Here is a 27,857-nt window from a genome sequence, read left to right on the forward strand (position 1 = left end):
CTTCGGGTATGCCGCCTGAATGGGCAATTTCAAAAGTCTTCTTTGGGTTTTCTATCTTCCAAGGATATAGATGAATAGACAGATGGATAAAGAAACGGATCGGGTGACCGCATCTTAGCATCCCGTGATCTAATTCCCTTCAACGGAGGAGAGACATTTGGACAGAAGATAATCTGATGTATCAGTAATGGATGTCTTCTCTACAACTTCGTTTTAGAGTGTAGGTTTAGTGACTGACATATGAACATAACGAAAAACGATCTTAGGCGACTACTAAGTATCAAATACTTAAAGATGGATAAATAAAGGATTTGGTACATAAGACAAATCTCACCCGATCCTCTCACAGATGATAAGATAATATGGGTTTATCATACATTTATAGGGAAGGCTTTAGTATTTTAGAAAAATTCCAAGTTATTTACAGTAAACGGCACGAACATTTTTCCTGTTTTTGTTGCGTTTAGTACCAAAATGTCAAACCACTTGAAGGATTATCGCCGATAACATAGTGATTGCAATAATTGCTACCCTCTTATTGTTGTATAACTTAGAGAAATGTGACATTAAGGGCAAGTCACTACTACGGATAAAGGGATGGTTAAGTGGACGTAAAGGAAAAAGATAGATGGAGAGAAAGAGGAAACAGAGTGGATATAAATGACCACGGATCCTCCTGATCTAATGTGATAAATGGGGTTTCACATGGGTCCGTGCTTGGGACCCTTACTGTCTTTGATACCGATGTAGGTATTGCAAGTTTGATTTCTAAAATTTCTCATGATATAAAGGTGGACACATTGATTAATGACAATAATCAGGGTATGCTTTTTCAAAAGGATCTAGATAAACTCAGCAAGTGGGCTGGAAAACGGTAATTGAAATTTAACAATGACAAATACAAGGTACTACATATGAGCAGCGGTAATTCCAGAATTGGAGAATAATATACCATCTCTGTGGCACCAAATTCAAGATGGTGGAATACGAAAACGATCGAGGGGTAATTGTACATTATGACATAAAATTCTCTGAGCAATGCAAAAAAGCTCCCACACATCTTCTGCAACAACTAATGTTGTTGAAGAGAAGAGCAACAAGGTCGTTTAAGGACACAAATGGATATCATTACCATGAAAGATTGGGATTCTATCAATTGCTGCCTCTGGAAACGACATTTTCTAGGTGACCTGATCGAAGTGAATAAGGCTTCAAAAGAGTTAAGTAAACAAAATGTTGATGGCATCTTGACCCATCTCAATGAAAACGCACATGTGGGATATAAATTTAAATTTGAAACGGTATGTTGCCGAATAGATGTGCAAAAATTCGAATTCATCCATCGCATCATCTGCAATCATTATTTTTCTCCAGTACTCAAATTTTGTAAATTAAATTTCCGCCTAATGTTGTGGAGGTCAGTAGTTAATAAACTTTAAGAAGTTTAAACAAACTATTGGAAGGAATAGAGAAATTAAACTTCTTTTTTTTTTTTTTTTTTTTTTTTTTTTTGGCTGGCGCTGTATTAACTTTGCTTTTGGATCGTTGCCAGTAATAATATTTTACAGAAAAAAGCCTAGGTTGAAATCACTTGAAACGCGATTATTTTTATAAGCTTCGGCCATGTTAGTCATCAGTCTGGGACGACAGGTGACTGGATTTTCAATTTTATAAAAATTTCAGGATTGCGCTCCATAGCCTGGCACGTAAAATAAACAAACACTTAATCCTCAAAGGCAAATATTTAAAATAAACCAGTAAAATAGGCCAACAAAAACAGCTGAAATCGCTCTTGCGTCATCCTCGCTTTCCTCAACTACATCCTCCGTCTCTTCTTAATTTTCTTCTTCTGTTCTTTCACTGTTTATAGTTTATGCGGTATAATTCAAAAGATTAAACATTTCTTGATGCATGTTTTTAGCATTTTTTTGGGGGATGCCTTAAATTCGAAATGAATGGATTGGACGCTGCTAATAAATTTGTGGTAAATCTTCATTTATTGTTTCTTTAGAGGACTTTCTATAATTCCTTTCTTTATATCTTAAAGTTTTTATGCTTTTGGGTGTGCTTCGCGAAAAGTTAGCCAATTTGTAAAAATAGCGTTATATTATTATTTGTTTTTCGTATATCTGAACTCTAGGAGGAATACAAATTCTTGTGCAGAAAAAACGTGTTCAGTGTTTTGTCGTTGTTGTTTATGCATTGTGAAATTTTTAATATTTCTCTTCCCTCAAAAGGCTTGCAGAATTATGGCGAATTTTTTTTTTTTTAACGTCTCGTCTAGTCCAATTATTTCTAATGATAGATCCTCCCCAAACCGGGTGGAAAAGACCCGAGTTTGAGTCCCGTCGATCACGTGAGGAATTTTTATGGGTCTTTTTCACAACTTGATGAGTTAGTCGGTCTCAGGCGAGGGAGGGTTGCATGGTTTTTCCCTCCAGGAAAGTCGGGTTTTTCATCCAGCAAACAGAAAGTCGGCCACAGAACACAAGCAATTTACAGGCAGTATATAAGAAGCTATATGTCCTTAGTCGCTGATGCTCCTAATACCCGACTACAACAGCGACCACAGAATACACGCAATTAAAGGCACAATATAATGGCGCCTCATGGCCATAGCTGTCTTGGTGCTTAAGTTACACAACACGCATCTTGAATGACAGTATTACCTTCATTAGTGAGATAATTGGGAATAGTTTTTCCAAAAGAAAAATTTCTTTTAAATAAATCAGAATAATTCAGGCTGCATATATTTTTGTCCAACGTTCTGTACGCAATACCAGAATACATAACCGATTGTGAAATTGTTTTAATTAGTTATTTTTCCACTTTTTTCGACGTGCATCTTTCAGTGCGGTTAATTGTGAACAAGATTAAAACTACAGAAAATTGGGGTTATTTTAAACAGAAAAATTCCGATAATTTAACAATATCTGCATGCTGTTTCTATATTTCAATACAGTAAAAAATCTTTGGCGCAATCTTACTTTTTATTAAATATCTCTTAGAAGGAAAAAAATCAAATGAAATATGGAAGACAGATAAAGCTTCGTGTTGTTGTCTTAGAAAAAGCGGAAATACTCGCATTTACTCATAAATCATCGCGAAAATATTTGTGCGGTTTATTCTGTGGCTCGATGGATATTCACCACTGTCTGCTAGATTCATTAATTCCCTCGACTGCTATGAATTCCATTCTTAAATTAAGCGGCATCGCCCTGCGAAACCTGAAATTAGAGCATTAATATTTCTTCTGTTGAAACGTTTTGTTTTCTTTCTGGGATGGTATACGACGTTTTTATGTGCAAAAATCAGAATTGCATTACAAATGCTGTGATTTGGAATAGAAGCGAAGCGTGCCATATATCAAATCTTATGGAATCTGCTTCAGAAGTAATAATGGCATCTGTATTATTGCTTCAGCTATCTTGGCCAGTAAAAGCAGCTACAAACCTCTCTTGCATGTCAATGTGATCTAGAAAACTAGTAAATTCTAAGCATTTATCGCTGATTCACTGGAAGTACATCATGAATTCCAAAAAATCTAATGACTGGTCTTCGTCTTATTGCTGGTTTTTAATTTTGTCATAAAATAATATAACCAGCAAAGATCTCTGCATAAAACCACAATCGTATTAATTAGAAATGATAATTATTCTTGAAATAATGTAGTGTCTTTGATTAGTAATTTGCGCGAAAAAACAGGCTCTAATAATAATACAACAGAATAAACAATATTTTAATAAATGGAACTGAAACTCATTTTTAACTTAAGGACATCTAAATTGAGTGGCCTGTTTTAATTAGGTAATGTGTGCGTACAGTAAATGGACACAGAATTCACGTTACTACATGTAATTTTTTGGCGACAAATATACCTTTTTATTTGTAGTTTTTTTTTTCTCAGAACCCAGAAGTGTGGGATTACAATGAAATTACATAAGTTTTACATATTAATGGTTCAGCATCAATTTACTACAGTTACCGTTTATAATAATCACCTCTGAGAGTCATACTATTGGTATTGGCCACTATTTCTCTCCATCTACTTCAAATTCTGCTGCATCTTCATCTAAAGATAAAGCTGGCTTATCAGCGTATCTTACTTTTCTTCTAACTCTTGCATCGATGACCTTGATAAATCTCCTCCTACCATGCCGAACATGTTCCATTCACTGTCTCTCTTAGTGTTCTGACATATTAAAGAATCCCGATCAGTCTTGATGCCAAAAAGTCTCAAAGCTTTGATGGCATTTCTATGCTTGTTCTTGAAATCTGTGCTTAAGAGTTAACTCCTATTTTTATGTCGCCTTTTTACGCTCTCTTATTCCATTGGTACAAGAAAATTTGCCCATATCCAGCCTATTTTTTTAAAAAGGGTGAAAAATCCCTCCTTCCAGTTATCGTTCCATTGCACTAAATCATCCCACGCAACTACAAACGTAATAGAGAAATCCATTAACCACCAGAGCTTATACTACTTGGATTTTGCCTGTGGTTAAAGACTATCAGTATGGACTGATTTCAAAAAAAATATTGAAGGCAAATAATTTAGTGTTTATTCACTGCTACCTTAGCTCATCTTTGGATAAACTTCATAGAAAAGTTCGAAGCAACTCAAGAAGTTTCCTCTCGAAATTTCTGAGGCTTTAGCTATGCTTGTTACGAGGTATTTCTAAGCGACCTATCTCATGATCTACCTCTATTTTTTGCAGCCGGATTTCTCTCTGACCAGTCTCACTACGTGTCTTGATAGATGGCTCTGTCTAGATTCATAACTAATGCTGAAGTTTTCCAAGCTTCTGTTCCTCATTCATTGTCTTCCTCCTTTGACTGGAAATCCTATCCCTAGTTTTCGCCAGTGAAGAAGAAACCTCAATCAAATTTCAATCCTTTTGAAAGCAATTCTTTTTAAGAGCATAAAAGTGATGCTGTTGCACAGCAGGTACGAATAATATAGACAATCAAAGATTACTTTATAGCTGTTCAGTGTGTGTTACTTGCTAAGGCCATGAGGCATTCTGACTATAACTTCTTCCATCTGTTTTCCTGTTTGCTGAACGAAAAACTCAAGTTTCTGGGAGAAACGTCCAGGCAACTTTCCAAAAAGATTAACTTTTAGAGTGTGGAGAGAGAGAGAGAGAGAGAGAGAGAGAGAGAGAGAGAGAGAGAGAGAGAGAGAGAGAGACCATAACAATTCCTCCCAACTAGACAAGACTCCATACTGCGTGGAGAAACAACAGTTGTAATCATGCTGGATTCAAGGACATTTATGTTCGTACAGTGTACGTTGAATTCTACATATGGAATTTTTGCTGTGTTCCAGTTGTGCGTACGCTTGATTCACCATACTGGGAATTCCAGAGTCAGATGTGTTCACGGGTTTGACCAATGGCTCTCTAGAACTATAAGTCTACCCAAACAGGTTTACTGCCATATCTCGAAGTATTCATATTAATCTTTAGTGACACAAGCTATCAATTTCATAGTCCAACTCCTTGTATGACATTGCTCAGAAAGAGAATCCTTTAAAGATTTTCTTTTAATTAAAACGATATTTTATTTTTAATTATTCATATTTATAGAAATAAAACTGTTCTTCCAGTCATAAGAAGAACTAAACAGGCTTTAAACTGCATCAGATGATCCTTCAGATCTGAACTTATTACCTAATGGAAAAATAGAAATTTGATACTTTTGTAAAGTCTCTCTTTTGTATACTGTGTATAAACAGAAGTTGCAATCTGATATGCGTGGCTGCAGCCATGATTACGATAAGTACACTGATGGATGCACCATTACTGAGAAAATAGCTTCCGTCATTGATTATCGGCGGAAGGGTGTATCGTATTGGTCCTTCTGTACGTGTTCGGAGTGCGGGCTGATTACTACTTACCTCTATTCAACCGTGCTTTCGCTCATGTCTTGGTATCACTTTGGCTCTTATTCTTTTCCATCATGGGGGTTCTTAAGTGAGGAAGGAATGTTGTATATTACATAAAGATCGTTGCATGATTAGGTCAGGATTGTTGCAGTCCACTGCACCATCTCGAGCACATATTGGCTGTCGGAATATTAAAGGAAGAGCGAAATTGATTTTAGCGAGGAAAAATATGATACTTGGCTAATAACGGGGCTGTAAATCTAGCTGAAGAGAATAAGAGGAGGTCGTAATGGGAATCGGCTTCTCCAGGTATGAGTTTATATGCAAATAAAACATGCTTTTCTGTTGAGGAGTTTTCCGTCTGAATACTTCATCATAGTCGATTTTGTTTGTTGCACTTTGTGCAGAATTTCTTGGTAATGGAATAGATAAAGTCCTCACTCCTTCGCTTGAAAGCTGGCCTGATATTTTGGAAAATACATGTTTTCAATATAGTGTCCTGCGAGGGTGACAATAAGTGTCACTATATTTACGAATTTCTGAAGTTTATAAAGGTACAAAATGTTGGTGAATATATATGTGTCCGATAATACAAAGTCTAGAACTATACCTTTTAATCGGAAACGCTGCACGTATAATTGCACTAAATAATGATCGCAAAATCTAATCTTTAGATTTCGTTGTTTGTTGAAGACCATTTTGATAATTGAACATTAATAATTGAAGGATGTATTTAGACTAAGGCGCATTTAGGGCTAGAGCCTCAAGCTGCGAACAAATTTAGACTATGTATATAAAGTGCTTAGCATCATAATACACAGCCATTTCTGAATAAACAGAAAATTTTTAAGGTGGCATCGTTTTAGGTTATATCTCATATTGTGAATGCCTTCACAACGAGTTGACATGATATTGCACTACTTCGAATAAGTAACGCTTCACCTAAGGAGAAGACTAATGTTACTTATTCTCAGATAGGTACCACCACCCAGACAGCACTGTTTCAGGGCTATTTGGCCCTTCGTCAGTGAGTGGGTAGGTACTCAAGTGATGCAATGATGGCAAAACAGTTATGAAGTATAACTCCACAATATGAGAGATGCCTGATGGTGTATGATGTATTTAGACTAAGGCGCCAGACTAAGGCATCTCTCATATTGTGGAGTTATACTTCATAACTGTTTTTGCCATCATTGCATCACTTGGGTACCTACCCACTCACTGACGAAGGGCCAAATAGCCCTGAAACAGTGCTGTCTGGGTGGTGGTACCTATCTGAGAATAAGTAACACTAGTCTTCTCCTTAGGTGAAGCGTTACTTATTCGAAGTAGTGCAATATCATGGCAACTCGTTGTGAAGGCATTCACAATATGAGATATAACCTAAAACGATGCCACCTTAAAAATTTTCTGTTTATTCAGAAATGGCTGTGTATTATGATGCTAAGCACTTTATATACATAGTCTAAATTTGTTCGCAGCTTGAGGCTCTAGCCCTAAATGCGCCTTAGTCTAAATACATCATACACCATCAGGCATCTCTCATATTGTGGAGTTATACTTCATAACTGTTTTTGCCATCATTGCATCACTTGGGTACCTACCCACTCACTGACGAAGGGCCAAATAGCCCTGAAACAGTGCTGCTAGGGGGAGCTTGATGATGTCCGGAGTTTCCGAGAATAGGTAACAACAGCCTTCTCCACTGGGGAAGCGTTGCCTATTCGAGGAGTTTTTGAGTGGTGTGAGTTGAAGGAGTTACTGTCCCTTTCATTCTTCTACACTGTTTCTTTTCCTCTTCCACTCCTACTATAACTTTCCCTCTACCTTTTTTGCTTTTCTAAGTCTAATAGGGACAAGTGGATATTCGAGTAGATATTCACATACATACATCAAATAGCCCTGAAACAGTGCTGTCTGGGTGGTGGTACATATCTGAGAATAAGTAACACTAGTCTTCTCCTTAGGTGAAGCGTTACTTATTCGAAGTAGTGCAATATCATGGCAACTCGTTGTGAAGGCATTCACAATATGAGATATAACCTAAAACGATGCCACCTTAAAAATTTTCTGTTTATTCAGAAATGGCTGTGTATTATGATGCTAAGCACTTTATATACATAGTCTAATTGAAGGATGTTAGTGTGGAATTACAGATGCATCAACGACTAAGTCCATATTGCATAGCATATATTATGCCTGTAAATTGCGTGTGTTCTGTGGTCGATTTGCCTGTTCGATGGACGAAAAATCTGAGTTTCAGGAAGAAAAACCATGCAGTCATCACCAGAGACCGACAACTAAGCCACGTTGTGAAAAAAAGTCCATAAAAATACTTCAGTTCATTGGCGGAATTCAGACCGGGGCATTTCCACTTGTGTGAGGAGGATGGAGCTTTTATATACTGTGCCACCCGCCAGGGTATAATTGAAAGGTGTAGCTAAGATTGAAGTAACTAAACTTCCCTTGTGAAATGTTTTTTTTTTTTTTTAATACATTTGAAAGTGATGGAAAGTTAACGAAAAACGATTTAAAAATAATAAAATTAAAACGAACTCATTGAGCTAACAGGAATGCATCTTTGACTAAACAAAATGCATCCTTTTTATCTCAGAGTTTTAATAAATAAAGTTTTAACGAAGTGCTATCTGGTCAAAATAGCTCGATGGGATGTTCTTTCTAGCTGAAATGCCCATAGTAGCTAAGCCTTCGTGGATAGCACGATTGGTAGTATCGCCGGCCTCCTCAGGTGGAAAAAAAAACCACAGTTCGAATCCCGTTGGTGGCGTGAAGAATATTTAACGGTCTTTTTTCACAGCGTGGCTGGGTTAGTCGATTTTGAGCGAGGATACCATGGATTTTCTCCCGGAAACTCTCTATTTTTCATCCAACCAACAGAAAATCAACCTAAGAACACATGCAGTGTATACGGAGCTCTATGTCCTTAGTCACTGATGCTCCTAAAACCCAACAACAACAGCCCCCTAGCTATGCAAGTGCTTCCGATGAGCCAATCGTTTATGAAAACTACGTAACTTAAAAGAGATGCCTTTTATCTGTACTGATGGACCGATTTGAATGTTGGACGGATAAGGAAAGCTAAATGTCGAGAGAGAGAGAGAAACCTGAATTGAGCTCAAACCTTTTCACACTGACTACTAGTACCGTAACTATTATGCTGTCAAGGACAACAACAAATTATCTTAAAATTTGCTTTACTCGCTGTTCCGTTATTGACTCGGTGCGCCGAAGCCAAAACTAATGAAAGGCGGCAAAATAGGGCATATTTAATACGAATTTCGAACTAGTTGGCTTTATGATCATAGTTTACGACATAGCTGATGAAAGAAGGGACTCATTTTTCTAGGTTATAACTCAGGAAATACGGCGACCCTAATCTCTACTAAGATGAGAAACGAGCTAATGCCATCACTTATTTTATGACTCTTTTTATGGTAATCTAATTGACAAAAATGCAATATAAGCTGTCCTACTCACTAGGTTACTGCCCCGTAAACTATACATTTATAGAAAAGATGCGTGCACGCCGGTGTCGGGACCGAAATGGCTGAAACCATAACTGGACGTAAGATTCCTTTTTACGACACGCAGTTTGTTCTTAAGGAAAACAACTGCTCGCCGATCTGTCCAATTTCTTGAGGGACAAGCTTTGCAGGGATCGGCAGATTCTTCTTTTAATGCTGGTCTGACCTTGTCCTCTGAGATTACAGCTTATTTCAAGATCTGAAGAAGTCATTTTTTAACTAAAACTGACATCGGGGACGGCGATATTGGCCCGTATTATCATAAATATTCCTTACAGTTGGAAAATGATAAACAACCCTCATTTTTCAGCATAGCCTTCAGGGTAGGTATCGATTTTATACAGTAATTAAGTAAGTAATTTCGGGCCATTTTATGTCCTGGAATTCGTCTGTACAAGAACGGAAACAAACGTACCCGAGATAAGATATCATTTAGGTAGTCTAATAGTGCTGTTCCTTATCTTGAGGCTAACTAACGATGTAATGAGAAACTGGAAACGAGGAAGCTCACTGACGAAGAATTCTAGGGCCTGGAAGGAACAGGAAAGTGGGGAGAGGGGGAGGGGAAAAAAGAAACACACGAGATAAGTTTGAAGCTAACAGTGTGCAACTTCAACCTTGAGCACAGCTAGAAATAGCCTAGACACGACGTCACAGGTCATAAAAATATCCGTGACGTTTGGACTAATGTTTTTGGAGTGTGATTATGTCCGTAGCGTTGTGCTCGGCCCTCGAAAACAGCAAATTATTTATGGGCACGGACACCGCTTAATAACCAATTTTTAAAGCTATGGCGTATGCGAGGTGCTTAAGAAACAAGCGAGAGCAGAGCGGTTAGTGATGGATGGGCGGCGCAACCTCCCCGAGCGCAGACAGGATAGGAGGAAGAGGAGGAGGATGAGGAGAAATGCCTGCACCGAAGAGTAAAACAACAAAGTGCTGTATTCACAGCAAAGCACGCTGTGCTAAGAATTCTGTGGAAACAATGAACGGTGCCAACTTTAGCTAGTTGGGTCACGTGACACAGTTATGTCGTTGAATGGCTGTTTGCCGTGTGGAATCTCTGCGCGTGTCCTTCCCTTCTGGCTGTTTTTATTAGTTAAAATATGCACTGCCATTCTCCCGATAATGAAGATAACATTTACAGGTGTTTAATAATAAGTAATTTAATTTACAATCGATTAAATATCGGATATCCATGCAAAATGTTCACCAACAAGTCGATTTAAGACCTGCCTAGGTTACAATCGAGTAGTTTTATATGAAAAGACTTATAATACTGGGATTGGATGGAAAATAACGATTTTGAGCGATAGTCTTAAGGTCGGACTACCTTTTCCTGGTATCAAAAAGTTATATTTAAAGATACTCAAGAAACAGTTCATTGAATGGTGATTGAGAGGGGGAGGGTTCATAAAGCAATGCCAGCTCTGAGGCTTCAGTGGACAAATGCGACTTTGAGTGTACAGTGAGATTCCACTCGTGATTGAAGAAATTCTTAAAGGGCTTTTCAGCTGGAACTACAGCTAGCTAATAGACAGGTAGGGGTTCCTTCATTTACGCAGAATTTTTTTTTTCATTCTCACGAATTGAAATGGTGATGTTCTAAAAAGCTGGAAAAAAATTAAAGTCGATTACGAGAGAGCTAATAGTCGCAGAAGAGTGGGTTTTCTATAGTAACATTATAAAATTTACTGGCTTTTTTTTATGGAATCAAATTTTAGTCCTAGATATTAGAAGGGACGCTGTTGCACAAAATGGCGTTGTAGTAAATTTACAGCAGCAATGCTCAGTGTGCACACGCATCCAGGAGATGAATGTAAGTGTGGTGTTACCCCATTCATGGCAGAAAGTAACATGCTCGTTGGAACTGCTGAAACTTTTCGGAGTATGCCATTACTCCGAGAAATTTCAGTCCAGTGATGGCACAGCTGTTAAATTACATATACACACACCAGCCTTCCTGAGTTAGTTCCTTATTCAAAAATCTATGGATTGATGCATTATTACCCATCTATGATATCGTGTCGTCTGACAGAATAAATTGATCCATGATAAAAAAAATGCCTTAATGCCTTTATATTCTTTCTCTTCACGGAGCTACTTATGAAGGTAAAGTAGAACTAGAGCTTTAATAGTAGAAATGGGTAGTATATGAAGTTGACAGGAATAAAAATTCCTCTCATCATCGACGGGATTCTAACTTAGGTCTGTCCACCTGGTGTGGGGAGGAAGGAGATTCTATCAACTGTACCACCCACGAGGGCAACAAAGCCCATAAAAGTTCGACGAGAAGAGAACAGTGGAGGTCCTTGGTAGCCAAACTCCCTAGAGGAGATGGCATACGATCGACGGAAGTTGACAATTATTATCTTCTGTTAGATTTGTCTCAGAGCACCCACCGCTAAGTGTTCAAAAAAGATTGATTGATCTATGTTTCAGTTTAAAGAAACAGAAGCATTGGTTGATTGTTTTGAATTAGTGTAAAAGTAACTCACACCACAATATGTCAGTACTTCCGTGAACTGCGCTTTCCAAGTCTGGTTGGTCTATTTATGGTATCTTTAAAAATAGGAAAAGTATATGCGGTGGGGACTGATCCTCTAGGGAATACTTAGTAATTCAGTTCTGTGAAACGAGTTTTAAAGCCGAACGGATGGGAGGGAGTTGCAGCTGAAACGTTGATCCTTGACCTCAGAAATGATCTAGTAAAATGAGAAAAGGAGGAGACAAATTTCCTGGTATATGGGTTGCGAACCATTCGTCAATGGAAACTCTGTCCCTGATACATTTCTTTCAGGTTAGCTTTTGGCATTGAATTGCGAAATCACCTACTAGCAAACAAAATCATAGATTGAAGTGGAGCAACAAGATTAGAAATATGAAGAACATATTACGACTGTAATTCAAAAAAAAAATAAATTACACTTGACCATTGTAGCCCAAGAGACATTTATTGAGGTATGTAACATTATGCAACAGAAAGCACATACCTTGCACTACTTTTCCACATAGTCACCGAGTTGGTGTAAGCACTTCTCGGAACGTGTGATTCCCTGATTATAGAAATCACACTACTTGGTTATTCAGCCACCGTTGAACTGCTGTTTGCACCTGCTCATCGTTTGCAAATCCTTGTCTCCCTAGATGTTCTTTCAGCTTGCCGAAGATGTGATAGTCACAAGGCAAAAGATCGGGACTGTACGGCAGATGTTGCCATACCTCCCATCCAAAACTTAGGAGCAAGTGTCGTGTTGTGCGTGCATTGTGTGGCGTGACGTTGTTCTGAATGAGAACAACACATGTGCTTAACTTTCCAGTCCTTGTTTTTCATGGCTGTTCGCAAAGACCGTAATGTTTGGCAGTATGAGGCAGCATTAATTGTTGTGCCTTTTGCCAAAAATTCCGTGTAAAAAACTCCTTCACAGTCGAAAAACAGTGGCCATAACCTTTCCTGCTAATAGTACAACTTTGAATTTCTTCTGCACAGGCGATGTTGTTATTGTGTGTCTCCATTCCATAGACGCTGTCTTAGTTTCTGGGGTGAAACGGTAGTGCACCCACGTTTCATCGCTAGTGATGATGCGAAGTAAAAAATCATGGCCTTCCACAGAACAGCGTTGAAAGAAGGCTAGAGAGGACAAAAAACGTTGACCTTGGTGTTCTTCTGTCAGTGAACAAGGAACCCATCGTGCACACAATTTGCGTTAGTCAAGACATTCACGGACGATGGAATGAACACTGCCTGTCGAAATATCCAACTCCTTTGCCATTTCTGCGACTCTGTCTTCGATTATTGCGTATCATTTCATCACCCTGCATCACGTTGTCTGCAGTGGTCGATGTTGATCGCCTTCCTTTTCGATCAGCATCCTGAATTCTGTGCGACCACTTTCAAACTGCTGGCTGGACAAGCTTATGGCTGGACGCGACATTGCACTTTCTCCATACACCGCCATTATTTCACGATGAATCTCGGAACAATTCAGACGTTTCGCCCACAAAAATCGTACTGTTCCGCGTACCTCGAACTTGTAACATTTAGCTGACGTGCCATTATGAACGCTTTGTGCTACACAACTGTTACCGCTACGTCAACGAAGCTCACCTACCAGGGGGCGCATGATATGAACTCCATTTTGCGCAGGTGCCACATTTGTTGCGCAATTATACCAAGAGATGATGTCTGGTGTAACTTATTTTTTGAATGCCCCTCGTGCAAATATGATTAGAACACATGATTAGGAATATGATCACATTACTTTATTGCAGTTATTTACTCTCAGAGCAAATTAGTAGGGATTAAATAATAGGGATTAAACACTGCTCCCTTGTAACAATTTGAAATGGTAAATATTGACCTACTGAATTTTCCATCAAACCACTAAAAAGCGTGAAAGCAAGTCTATAAGAGCAAGGTGGATGCTTTCAGCACATTCTGTAACACTTTTTATTAAATTCTTTGTTTGTTTTTAATAAAATTTCCTTGTAATGCAGATTAAGGTATTAGCCATTAATTGGATTAATACAAAGTGAACTGCATTTTAATTGGATAAACTTGTATTTTTATTTAAAATCCCAAATGTGTAAACTCTTGTGGATAGGAGCGCCTCCGTAGCCAGGTGGGAAGGAGCAGCAGTGCGTAGCACACGCTTCTTGATTAGACCGGGGTTCGAGCCCGTCACCACCAAATACGGAGGATGCGGAAAGGTCAGGGAATGACCACCGCATATCCCGGAGCAATATGGCCTTAGTTGCTAATGCTCCTAAAAACCAAATAACTAACTAACCAAATCTTGTGGATATCAAGTAGATATAATCACGATCCTCCCCACATCGGGTAGAAAAGGCCTGGATTCGAACCCCGTGATCCCGCATCGCGCCAATTCTGTGTAAGGCAGTTTGCGTAAAGTGTAAGACAATTTGGTTCACGACATGTCTCTGTATGTGGCATTTTGGCGAAAGATACTGGTGGCTGCGACATCTGCGTGAATACGGCAATATAGTGTATCACGCACAGACCAGAACTTAAGAAAATCAGTGAAGTAAAAGGTTTGAGAAACTTTTGGACACTTAGACAGGAGGAATGCAGAAATTTAGAAAATGATAGAAGAAGAAAAGAATATATTTTTGATCAGTTTATTTTGTGTAAAAGTCTTTAACCCAATACTACTTATAGGTAGGTTGGAGAGTTGGTATCCGCCTGTTATTTTAGCTGTGGGTTGTCTGTTCGTATATTAACAACTGTACAATATGAAAGATAATAGACGCGTACTCAACCAATCCATTTTGTTATTTCAGGACCTGAAATGATATCCAGGGAGCTTTAAAAATGTAAATATTATTCACTAAATACCACTTGTTTGTGCTGTTCATTTAGCAGGGAAAAAAAAAAACGTGATTTTTAGCAAGAAAAAAAAGGAATTCTTAGCTTTCTAAAGTAAAAATAAAACCTTCGCTGTTTTTTTAGTGCCAGCCCAATTTCCAGGTGGACTTTTACATTAAAATTTTCTTTGATTAAAGACAAAAAAGGTAACGTAGATTTTTCATATTAGTTATTCAGAATTTTTACAAATCACGCCGTGAACACACTTTCAGAGGAATTAATATTTGGTGACTTGTTTACTCTAAATATCATAAAAACAGTCGCACTGCCTAAGTAGCCAACATCACAAAACCTTTCAAGGATAACTATTAAAATTCACCACTTTATTATTTATCTGCCTCCTCTGATGCTTTGCTGAAGTGCCTTTATAAAAGCAACAGCCGAAAATCGATTAACCAAGGTTTCGAGATCAACTGGTCCGTCTTGATCGACCTGTTAGAGACACTGTGTGTGTCTCTAACAGGTCGATCCTGGAATTTCCCTCATCTCGTTGCTTAATTACAACCGTTGAGTGATTTTTCAGTTTTATATAAGCGCAAGGCATGTCAGGTGAAAAGTAAAAAATAAGACAGCGCCTTCCCATAGCTAACATGATTTGTGAGTCTACAAGGAAAAAATAATTCTATTGTGGTAGATTCTGTTGTGGTATGACTATCACATAGTTGAATAGAAACTTAGCACATATATTGTCTGCCTTCACTAAACTTTCTTGAAAAGACATTTTCATTAAAATTATTTCTTTCGAGCCCAAATTCTTAGTTTTATCGACCGAATGAGGATCAGACTGTTGTAATACTGGCGATCAGCTGCTGCAAGATTAGTAAGAGGAGTCTGGAATTCCGCTGATTAGATGGATACTAGACCTGGGCATCCAAAGAGGACCCCTACTTTACAGACATGAATGATTCCATTTCATCATCGTTTTCATGGAAGTTTTTCGTGCAAGAAAACATCGTTTTCTTGGAAGTATCTCAATTTATATTTCTTTAGTTTCACTCCATGGTCAAGGGATGAAAATAATCTTTAAGAGTTCTTCCTCGAACTCCCTTGGTGAAGCGAGTCGAACTTGAGCAATTCTTCGCGGTGTGAGAGAGAAGCAGCTCTATTTACTGGGCTATCTGCGAAAGATGAGACCCTATACTCAATTCAAATTCCATTTTCTCGAGAAAATGGAATCTATAGACGCCAAACTGGACGCAAAGAAAAGGAAGATGTCCAAAGAGGTTATAAGTTTATCTAAACCAATCAAGCGAAGAAGATGGCAACAGAAACATCAAGAGGTGAAGGACATGGACATGTAATATCGAAGGAGTAATCTCTTCTTGTTCAATCATATCGATTTGTAGACACAATGTGTCTCTTGGCTTGAATGGCTCTTGGAAACTGAACGATATTTGTGCCCACTTCAAATTTCTGAGTGTCCATCGATTACAGAAATAGAAATAACTGATATGAAGATATGCACGGCTGATTTTCAAGTTCATATTACGAAGAAATAGACCCTGTAAGGATTATTCCACGAATAGGAAGTTTGAAGTTCGAAGTAGTTTATTGCATTCCCTGAAATACACGACTGGGATAGAAACTTTCTTCGTAAGTGTTGTCCAGTAACTACTTATCTAAATATTGTAATCGTTTTGAGAATTTTTCGATGATTTCTATAAGCACACCGTCTCTTGAATACAGTACTTTTAAATCAATAAGTTAAATTTGGTCAACAAATAATAAAGGTAATTTGTGTGCCAAGATAATGTGTACTGATTTCACACAGCTCATTCGCAATTCAATATTTAATTAATTACAGTGCACAATGGATGGAACGGAAAATTGACTCTTTGTAAAAAATATAAAGTGAAAACTACATAACATTAAGTCGAGCAAATACATATTTTAATTTAAAATTTAAGCCAAAAAATAACGGTCCAATTCCGCATTGAACTTTTCTGACTCTATCTCAACTACCTGAGGAGGTATATTACTCCAGTGATCAACAACACGTTGCCCGAAGGTTAACTTTATGGAATCTAATTGTTACCCAAAAATTTGTAGCAACATGAAATACCTCCCTCAATCACTCTGATTGAGGGAGGTATTTCAGATCACCCTTGAGGTATCTAGTCTCCAGCTTCGCAATTTACACCTTCTAAGACATTCCTCATAGGAACTGCCCTTAGCATTCCCCATCTAGTTGCCTTTCTTTTTATTCCTCTCTAGAAGTTCTGTATATGAGGCCTCCGAACCTGAAAACAATGTTTCAGATATGATCGCACCATCATTTTATAAAGAAGAATAATAGTATCCTTCTCCCTGTTGGTACAGGTCTTATTGACAATTGATATTATACCACGGGCTTTCCTTACCACCTGCTTACACTGCAAGAAAAACTTCATATCTGTTTGTATCGCAATTTCTAAACTGTCTGATGCTGAAACACCTTTAATTCGGTATCTCCTAGTCGTTCCAGATTTCTTTTCCCAAAATGGAAGACTTAATTTTAACAGGAGTAAATTTCAGTCGACATCTTTCAGACCATATGTGTAACCCCGGGTTTCTCAACTTTTAGTAGATAATGGAACACCACAATTTTTCTTAATTTGACAGAGCATGAAAAGCGCGTTTATAAAGCTTTTGGCAGCTTTCCTTGCATGCCATCAATATAATTAACAAAAGCAGAAATAAGAGGGGCCGGCAGCACTAAAGCCTAAGGGAAACTCCATTCTGAAGAATACTTGTTAATTATAACCCTGTCTCCTGTCATTATCCAGTTTCTGATCCACTTGATGATATTCCAAGCAATTCCAGCACGCTTCAGTTTGAGCTTGTGTACTTCTCTCATTGGGAACCGAATCGAAAGCTTTATTAAAACCTAGATAAATAATGTTTAAATTGTTTCCAGATGCTTTATAACTTTATCATAATAATTAACCAAGTAAATGATACAAGTATATATTGAAAAGGCACGCAGCAGAGACAGGTGGAGAGACTCTGTTAGAGATAAGTCATGAATTATTTCACTGACTTACCGAATTTGACTTCCCTTCTCTGTTTCTCCTTTTTCTGAAATGTGCTTTCAATTGTAAAAATGGATGCAAAGTATCTGTTGAAATTCCGGCTGGATTTTCAGTGACTTCGCCACTTCAGACCTTGAGGAAGACGACCTATATGCTTTACTGCCTGCTTATTTGCATTGACTTAAACTTTCTACCCTGTTCTTAGCTGTTTGTGCCAGTGATTTCTCATACTTAGCTTTTGCGTTGTTTATCAAATATAGTTAGTATATTGTTACATACATATATATGGCCGCGTCACGCGATAATCTCTAACTAATCCTTGTATAAGGTCTACCAATTCCCTTGTCATCCATTTTGGAGTCCATCTTTTGTGATACTTTCCACTGGAAAAAAATACGTTTGCAGCCTCCAGAGTAATTCGTTTAAGCATTTCCAGTGATCTGAAAAACTAGCCCAGTTAATAAAATATAAGAAGGCCTTCAGCATCTTGTATTTCGCCCCTGCTTCTTAAAATTGAAACCCTCTCTTTTATCTTTGACCGCTCAGAATTTCTTTGAACTCTACCCATTTTATAACTTTGTGGTTGCTGCTTGCTAGTATCTCTAGCGATGTAAAATCTTTGATAATACCGGGATCCTTAGTGAGAACAAAGTTAAGAATATTTGGGCCTCTTCTACTTTGTCTGACACGTTGAAATAAGTACTTGAAGACATTGCGATGAACTCTCATCACAAGAGCCAAACTTTCTCCCTGCTACACTGTCAACGACCAAGAGTATGACAAGTTTTCTCAAGCTCTAGCTATCGCAGTTCGAAACAGTGGCGAATTTTATCAAGAGCGTGAAATGTTTCTTGGGTTTATTTCCAAATAATTCATAAAGTTACAAGAGAAGTCGCTGGTTAAAATATGGATTAGAAGAAAACCAAACCGTTTAATATAGGGCGATGTAATTCGCTTTTCAGACAGTTCCGTAATCAAATCCTCAGGGAACTTTTAAAGAAGTTTTAGTGTTCATAAACGAAAAGCAAACATCCACCTTTTAATGTCATCGCTGCCATAAACTATTTGTTTGTGCATTGAGATCTATTAGCCAAACCAGGGAGATAAAAACAAGCTATCCATCATTTCGAAGCACATAATTTGATTTCACGATCTGCGAGTGCTATCGGTTCTCGTTCAGTTGCTATAGAAACTGAAGTTTGATAGCGATGAAAAATAACGATCTCGAGTTTGGGCGGAAAAGGAATACGCAACATGATATAGCTTGGTTGCGAGTATTATTAGATTAAAGGTACTGACGGCCTGTTCTCTCTCTCTCAGCTATTAAGGACAGCCCCGAATCCATCACTACTTCTCCGGCCAGCAGAAACACGGAGGAAAGATCTCGATGAAGGGAAAAGTTAATGGAAGGAAAGATCTTAATAACAAATCGTTTTGATATGCCTGGTTTTGAACTTTGGCTTCATACCTGAAGACTTTCGTGTGGGAGCTGAAAAGGTTACTTTTCAAGTTCAGAAAATTTATTCAATCTTTTTGATTGCTTTATATATGTAGTTATTGTATAGTGATGGGGAAAAAGCTATAAAAAGAGAGAGGTACACTTTTGTATTCATCTTTAAGACTCCAAGTAAAAAAGGTGTGAAAATTTTTCTCTTTATAAGATGTTTGCAATACCATCTTTCTCTAAAAACATCTGATGAAATATTTGCAGACATTGTTCGATGTGAGCTGCATTGGGCGTGCGAAATCTGAGCTGGAAAGTTTTAATATAGCTAAAGCTGTTTTGTCTGAGTGTTGTCACTAAACACCTACTGCTATCTGATGACCATCTGCCATCTTTTTGAACAAATAATCACTTAACCTTTTGGAGATCCATCTATTTGATATCGTGCAATGCCAGGGCAACTATTTTCAAAGGTAAGTTCGTTCTGCTGTGATAATTTAGATCATTGCATTATGAATCAAGTTTTAAATCCTGTTGACCACAGAAACAAATTGCAGGACAAGCCTTGCAAACATCTTAATTTCCTTGAGGCTAAAGTTTAAATATAGCTTTAGTTTTTATGAATTCGAATTTCTTTTCCTGTCATCTCCAGTTCAGTAAGCTTTCTAATTTAGCTGTAATTTTCAAAAGCAAATTTCGCTATGTGACTGGTCAGAGAATGGGTATTTGATGCACGTCTTTTAATAAACTCAAACAACATAGGCAAAATTTTCGGAGTTTAATGTACTGTCCAAAGCTATTGTTGATATGGAAAGATCTTCAGTCATATTAGTTCCTGAAAGAGTACTGTATTTCTGAGAGTATAGTTCAAAGTAATGAGATAAGATCCACGCTCTGTTAATTAAAATGGCAACATAGCACTTCAGAATATTTACATCATTATTCCACATATCGCTCCAGGCAATGAAGTTATCAATTGCGTTTTGAAAGGTTATACAATGTCTCCGATCATGGAGAATAACTTGAAATCGTCTTCATAAAGTAAACTAATTATTACTAGAAAGGATCCTCATGCAATTGAGGAGGATCACTGACACTAACAGAAGAGTGGTCTTAGAAGAGAACCTAAGGAAATGCCTTTCTAATAAGATATACGTTCAGATGTTTAAATAGTATCAAGATCGATCTTGAAGTGTCCCCAGGTTCCATAGTGAAAACGCTTGAGAAAAAAAATCTTGATTATGTGTATCTTTCAATATGTCAGCACATCATTACATAAGTCAACGGGGAAAAATTATCCCTTAAAGGGGCGCTTGAAAAATCTGTTAATTTTATATTTGTTTGAATATTTTTTTTCTCTTTAGGGACCCTTTAATGGTCATATACAGGAAACGGATTGCAGACATTGTGCATGTTCTTAAGGAATAATGAGTAATCCTCTCGGCTTCGATAATCAATATTTTAAAGACAGGAGTAAATACCAGGGAAACCATAGCAATATCTTTTAGTTCCAAAGACCAATTTCAGGAGCTAAGAATTATCGACATTTCTCCAATCGTGGAAAAGAAATTGATAACATTCTCTGGCCCTTTGAGAAGAAAAGCAGAAGACAGCGCTTTACCCATGGTACTTACAAACGCTTTTGTGAACTTACCCTAAAAAAGTGTTCGTTAATAGATGATAACTTTTTTCCTTAAATTAATCATACTTAGACCAGAGAAAAGCAGAACTAATGATGGATGAGGTCACTTGTGAATAAGCAAAGCCATGCATAACACCTTGGAAGCGAAGAGTTCAAGATTATGTTCCTCTTAATTAAGAACCTGTAAAAATAACTGCAATATTTTTGTAAAATTAGAATCCACATTGCTTATCACAGGTACTTTGAATTCGTTACTTGTATTTGGAGAGTGCGAATAAAGCAGAAAAGCAATGCCTCTGCGTTGTGGGTTATTGGAATCGCTGGCTGTAAAATATCTGTTTAACTTCACATACAAACATGCATCAACAAGACGTATTTAATGAATAGCTGCTGTGTTCGGCTCTCTACTCAAACATCTTAAAATGCTCTTTAATCGTGCAAAACGCTTACGGAGAGGTAATTCTTATGTTCTTTGGTAATTATATTTTATAATGATTGATGTCATTAATCTCCCATAGTAATTATCTATTTTTAAGTACGTTCCAGCTGAACAAGACCAATTATTGCCCAATAATCCTTGCTTTACTTAAAGAAACTGCGCAGGAACATGCAATTTCGTGTCCGTTTACTGCAATTTAAGACTTGCTGATGATTTCATTTGATCGTGAAAACTCATTATCTCCTTTTACTATACCAAAGAGAATTAGATCATATTTTGTAAAAATATAAATGTAATGTAAGTTAGAAATTATACGGCCATCCTAATGCAAACTGAATATAAAATCAGTTTACAAGATTTTAATAAATTTTGAATTCTCTATGACAATGAACCCGAATAGAGTATTTATTTAAAATAATATTGTACTTGAGCTTAAATATGTAACTATTCGTAATAAATTTAAGTTATAAATTTCCTACTTTTCTCCTTAAAATTCAGTCTGTAGAGATTTTCCCTCAACACATGAATTCTTCCTCAATCGGTGACAGGAATCGAACTCAGTTTGTAGGATTTGACAGTTATCAAATCACAGGAACAATACTCCCCAAATTCCATTTCTGCATTCCTTATATCTGTGTGACACCACGACTTTGATATCCCAACATTTCATAAAGGTAGATTGTCTACAAGATTCATGATTATTTGTGGTCAAATTCATTTTACATTTTCTAGTGCAACATCAATGATATGCTATCTAAATTTTGAATCAAATAGACTTACGCTTTCATCAAGAAAGGTGTGACATTGAAGCCATTGTCCATCAAGAAGTTTTTATAAAGTAATATATTCTAGCTAAAACTTGCCCATAATCAAGTTAAACTAAAATGCAAGGTGGTTGTTGTAGGAGTTTAGGCGCATCAGCGACAAAGGTCATATTACTCCATGTATATTGTCTGTAAATTGCGTGTGTTCTGAGGTCGATTTTCTGTTTGCTGGATGAAAAATCCGAGTTTCCGGAGGGAAAACCACGCTACCCTCGCCTGAGATCGACTAACTCAGCCACGTTGTGAAAATGTCCCATCAAAATTCCTCCCGTCATCGACGGGACTCGAACTCAGATCATTTCCACCCGTTGTGGGGAGGACTGCGATTCTACTACGATTCTACCCACGAGGGCAAAATTCAAGGATTGCACCTAAAGATAAATGTTAATTTATGGATCCATAACAACTGCTGTTGTTTAATTTGGTAATATAGTTTTGAAAAATCGGTTGTATTCACTGATATTTCGAATATGTTTGGTAAACGTTAAACATTAGTACTGTGATTATAAATTTAAAATTATTTTTTCAATGCACATTCAGGGAAGTAAAGAAAGGTAGTCACCAGTTGTCAGTCGATGATGTGAAAAGATAGGAGAGTTACTGTTCTGTTAAGGGTTTTGGGTATACTCAGAAGCCTTAGCAAACCAGCAACACGCGAATACCAAAACACTAATTATAAATTATTTTAAAACATTGGGTTTATTGAAGAATCCACTATTATTTAATGCTAAAGAAAAATATCTTTGCTTACATTAAGGGAAAATCAAGTTATGAACTGAAACGTAACATTATAAAATATTTAAATTTATTCAAAATTATTTGAGAGCAATTATTGCCTATTAATTAAATTCCAATATTGTATCAGACTATTGGAGTGATTAACTCTATTATAAAATAGATGTATTAATAAACTAATATGCAAGAAAATATTGTAAGTATTTTTTTTATCTTTTCGCCTTACATTTCCTGTAACCAAGTTTTCTCTTTAAATATTCACATCTTAATATTCCCAACTAGTTCTTTCTATAGTTGTCGATTCTCAAGAGAGTTCGAACCCTTACAAAACCTAAAGGTCAGTCTGTATTCGGTATACCCGCCACGGTAGAACCAATAACGTAATTCAAATATTGCACAGTCAGATTCTCCCAAACTACAAAAGCAGTGATCCCTAATATTGAACCGAAGGTTTATTGTGGTATTTTCAAATATATTTGAACCCTTACGTGGGACTGGCAGTAACAGAAGCGTGTCCTCCCCTTCGCCAATCTCGCTCTCTCTCTCTCTCTCTCTCTCTCTCTCTCTCTCTCTCTCTCTCTCTCTGAGGAAATATAATTAGATTCCCGGTTTTCCGACTTCATAAGTCCTCATCCGGTTGCTATAGAAACCGAACTTTAAGACGATGGCAAATAACAATGTGCGGAGTGCATGCAAAAGGAATATCCATCTACGGTGTGGCTATTATACGTATAGAAAAGATATTAATGCTGCAGATGCTCTCTGTATGGTCTTCGTTATTACTCTTAAGGAAATTAACTTCATTTTAACATGAGGCGGAAGCAGAGAGAGAGAGAGAGAGAGAGAGAGAGAGAGAGAGAGCACTTAATATTTATGGCTGAGCGAAGAGCTTTTTAAGATGGCTGTATCAATGTCCTTAATATTTCCACGATAAATAATGCCACTCGTGATACCTTTTTAGAAAGCGAAGAATTATTTATTTTGACGTCCAGGTATACACTTAGAGTTCTACCGAATCCCTTACAAACTTAATCTCCTGCTGTTATTTCTCAGCTATCTGTTTTCTCTTGATGTAGGATTGTTTATTCCAATAGTCTATTGACTATTATATATAACAAAGTGCTCACTGCAAGAAACAGGCAGTTCTCTTTGTGTTTTTCGTATTGTGTACCATCCGGTCATCCCTAGACGGTTTATAAGAATAAAAGAACAAAGGGAGTACCTAGTGAAAACTGCTGCTTGTCGATAACGCAGTGTTAAGGAAAAACTGTTTCTCAACATCTTCGCTAAGAATGATACTCCAGTACATTTTAAGTTAATTTAATAGACTGTTTCGTAAACAGTTTCCACTGACTGCCTACCCAAAATAAGAAAAGAAAAGACTAGTTATAATAATCATCATAGCTGACTGTTCTACACAATAAAGATTTAAATTCTAGTATGCTATATAAATCTTAACGGCAATTAACTATCAATAAGTAATTAATGTACTAATCGTATTTAACAAGCTAAGAAATCTGTATTTCTGAAGAATAATTTGCATTCAAGATAGATGGAAGAGTGAATCACTAACCTCCTTGATGCCATAGTCTTCATAGGAAATGATTTCAGGGTCTTCATGGTCCTTGATGTCATAGTCTTCATATGAAATAATTTCAATGTCTTCATAGTCCTTGATGGCATGGTCTTCATAGGAAATGATTTCAAGGTCTTCATAGTCTGTTATAGGAAATTCGAAGCTACTGAGAATGATGCTTTCTAAACAGAGTTCTTTGAAAACTATAAGATTTCTTAGGTGCAAATGTCCGGTGTTGCCAATAAACCTGTAAATTTTCAAAATTTGTCGAATATAAAAACACTTTTCCTTAGAATTTTGTGATTCGTTTCCAAGGTTTAAAATAATTCCCCGCTAACTATTTTAATCACACTGGACAACAATAAAAAAAAAATTCACCAGAAACATAATGTTTGGTGGATTTTTAGCGATTTCGAATGTGCAGCACGATTTTTTTCTCGGCACCTTTAATTCGAAAGATATTTCATAATTTAGTTTTCACATACTTATAGTTTGGTCTACCGGACAGACGTTGAAGTTCTGGAGTCAGAGTTTGAGATCTTGCTTTAGTGGTCTGTTTCCTGCAGTTTCTATATTATTCTGCCACCATCTGGTCCCTACATGGCAGATGGATATAAAAAACAAACCTCCATACAGTTCAATCAGTCGGAATTTTAAGGTAGTAGTAGTGGCAGGTGATGCAAGAAAGCATGTGTATGAGCTTATGCAGCATCAGCCAAAAAAAAAAAAAAAAACGAATAACACCATTCCCTCCAAATGCCTGTCCAGTTCCTCCTTAAATTTATTCAACCTATCAACTTCCACAACGACAGATGGAAGTTTGTTCCAGCAATTAACCACCCGCTGGCTAAAGGTAAATTTCCGCACATCTATTCTATTTGTCTTTCCTTAATTTGAATTTATGCCCCTTTAGGTTCGTAATCTGAACAAGTGGAAGGATTCCACCAGAATTCAGCGTGCTCAGTCCCTTATACACCTCAAATTGCCCTTCTCTGTACACGCTCAATTAAATCTACATCCTTCCTAAAATGAGGCCTCCAGACCTGTACGCAGTACTCAAGGCGTGGCCTGACCATTGCCTTATACAGAGGGATAATCACCTCCTTTTCCCTGCTAGCAAAATTCCTATATATCATTGACAAAACCCCATGACCTGCCCTGGCAGCCTGTCTGCATTGCTCAGAAAACTTCATATCTGACTGCACAATTACTCCCAGGTCTTTTTCATTTTCTACTACCTTAAGTGTACTACCACACAGTTGGTACGTTTCTCTGGGGTTACTTCTACCCATATGCAGTACTTTGCACTTGTCAAGGTTAAACTTCAGTTGCCACTTCTTAGCCCATCTGCCCAAATTATCTAGATTCTGTTGCAGTAGCACACTGCCATTACTGTCATTAACAACCCTGCCAACCTTTGTATCATCTGCAAACTTCTACATTAAGCCTGATATACTTTGTACCTTCATCAATATCATTGATAAATATACAAAACAACAGTGGACCCAACACCGAACCCTGTGGGACTCCACTAATAACGTTAGTCCACGAAAAGCAGCACCCATTGATTTGTAGTAGCTAAGGTGTTGCACATTAGCAACCTCGTGCCCTTTTTGTTGCTTTTAGTATCAGTTTCAGTTGAACACGCGGTTGATACCAAACTCAGTGTGATAATTCACCAGATGGAGTTTGCTATTTGTGCGGTGTTTATAACTATCTTGCAGACAATCTGTGAGATCTGTATTTAATCTATTAGCCACAGATCTGTGAGATCTGTAGCTAATATGCTTTAATTTCATTGTTTAGGATTAAACAGAGGGTTTTGAGAACTTTTCAAACAGTCCTCCATACTGCAAATCTGTACTGCCCTTAGTTAAACCTGTGCCCGTTTATTTAAGAATTATTGCATGAAATTAGTGGTCCACAGTGAAACATGGGTATACTTGTCTTCCATTCGGTATACTTGTGCAAATATTAACTAGCTGTTTCAAAGAAAAATGCCAATAAAAACTTCAAAATACATTGTAGCACCACTGCCTGTTCGATCACACCTGAATCTTTATTTCCTTCCATCCCTTTTGTATTCGTGTAACGCTGTTGGCATACATGTTTTATACATACTGAACAAAGGTTTGTGTGTCTTCTGTCCTTCTGTGAAGGGCACTGACGGTAATGCCTTCTTGTAACACGATCCACAGGGGGCCCCAGATACGATCAATCGCAACACAGGGGAGTGCGGAAAGTAAAACAGAAGACGTTATCAAAGGAGGAGAATGAAGTATTTGCACTGACAAAGACAGACTGAATATATCAGCAGAGTCAAAAATGTTTTTGAAGACGAGCCTCCAGGAAACAAATAAATAAATATAAGAAAATAATCGATAAATGGGTTTTGTTACTCTTTTCATGTAGTAGCTTAAGAAATGGAATGGATAATGATAACCCAACAAATAATATACGATAAAACAGGATGAAAATTCTAAAGAAATTATTCAAAGTATAAAAAAAATATAAGAATTTCCTTAAAAAAGGAACAACAAAAATTATAAGTATTGCCGGTACGAGTAAGGTTATTTACTTATGTTTATTTATATGCAAACTCTGGCGCGCTTAAAAATAAGCGGATGAAGTATTATTATTTATTTAGGTAAAGGAAACGTTACATCCATCCCTAAACAGCAGACATTTACTAGGAAGGTATAGAGATCCAGCTAAATTAATTATAGCAGGCTAAGCCAGCATACGTTCAAGATAAATTCTCCAAAGTCTAAATGCATTCAGCAACTCTCCAAGAAGGGTGCGGGAGTGCTGGGAAATTGTAGAAGACTATCCAGAACAGGAAAAGGAGCGCAAGTCATCCTCAAACATAGAAGCCCACGGAGAGCGAGGAAAATTGTAAGATTGCTTAAGTTTCAGCAAAAACGTTTGATCTGTATGCTTATCCACGCAAATCGCTTCGGGATCATTATTTAAGTCGTTCAAGAGACCAATCATGTTTGTTGGAATGTATGATTGAGATAGCTGATTTGGTTGAAGGCAGGTTGGATCATAGATATTCGGTAGTTAGTTGTTCTGTTAACCTTCGGCAGGATGATGAGTCTAATCAATGCTGGGAGCATCTAGTCTACGCGAAATAAGTTTGGAGAGGGGAATTATATTGCGAGTGGTGATGATTTGTTTCCAAGAGGCTGTTGAAGTCCTATTGAGGGATCGCAAAAGTACTCAAGCCCCAAGAACTACTGTAGGTAGGTTGGAGGGGCAGAGAACCAGATGTCCGATACATAGAGAGCCACCGGTACAATACAAGTTTGGACAAATCTATTTATTAGCATGTTATATAGCCGTAACTAGCCAGTTCCTGTCGAGCAGAT

At 37.4% G+C, this 27,857-nt stretch overlaps 1 protein-coding gene across 2 annotated transcripts in view; it reads left to right on the plus strand.

The window, feature by feature from the left end:
* Window positions 1-27,857, plus strand: part of LOC150089819 (glutamate-gated chloride channel-like) — a 301,453-nt gene that overhangs the window by 50,865 nt on the left and 222,731 nt on the right. The window contains exon 1 of one of the 2 annotated variants that reach the window (XM_090389663.1): window positions 10,875-10,970. The exons of the other annotated variant lie outside the window; for it this stretch is intronic. The gene's annotated coding sequence lies outside the window, so the exon portion shown is untranslated. Of the gene's footprint in view, window positions 1-10,874; window positions 10,971-27,857 lie in introns of those variants that run through there. 2 annotated transcript variants of the gene reach the window in all.

Source organism: Mastigoproctus giganteus, chromosome 2 (assembly GCF_048544385.1).
Source record: "Mastigoproctus giganteus isolate SK-2022 chromosome 2, ASM4854438v1, whole genome shotgun sequence".
Classification (NCBI taxonomy): domain Eukaryota; kingdom Metazoa; phylum Arthropoda; class Arachnida; order Uropygi; family Thelyphonidae; genus Mastigoproctus; species Mastigoproctus giganteus.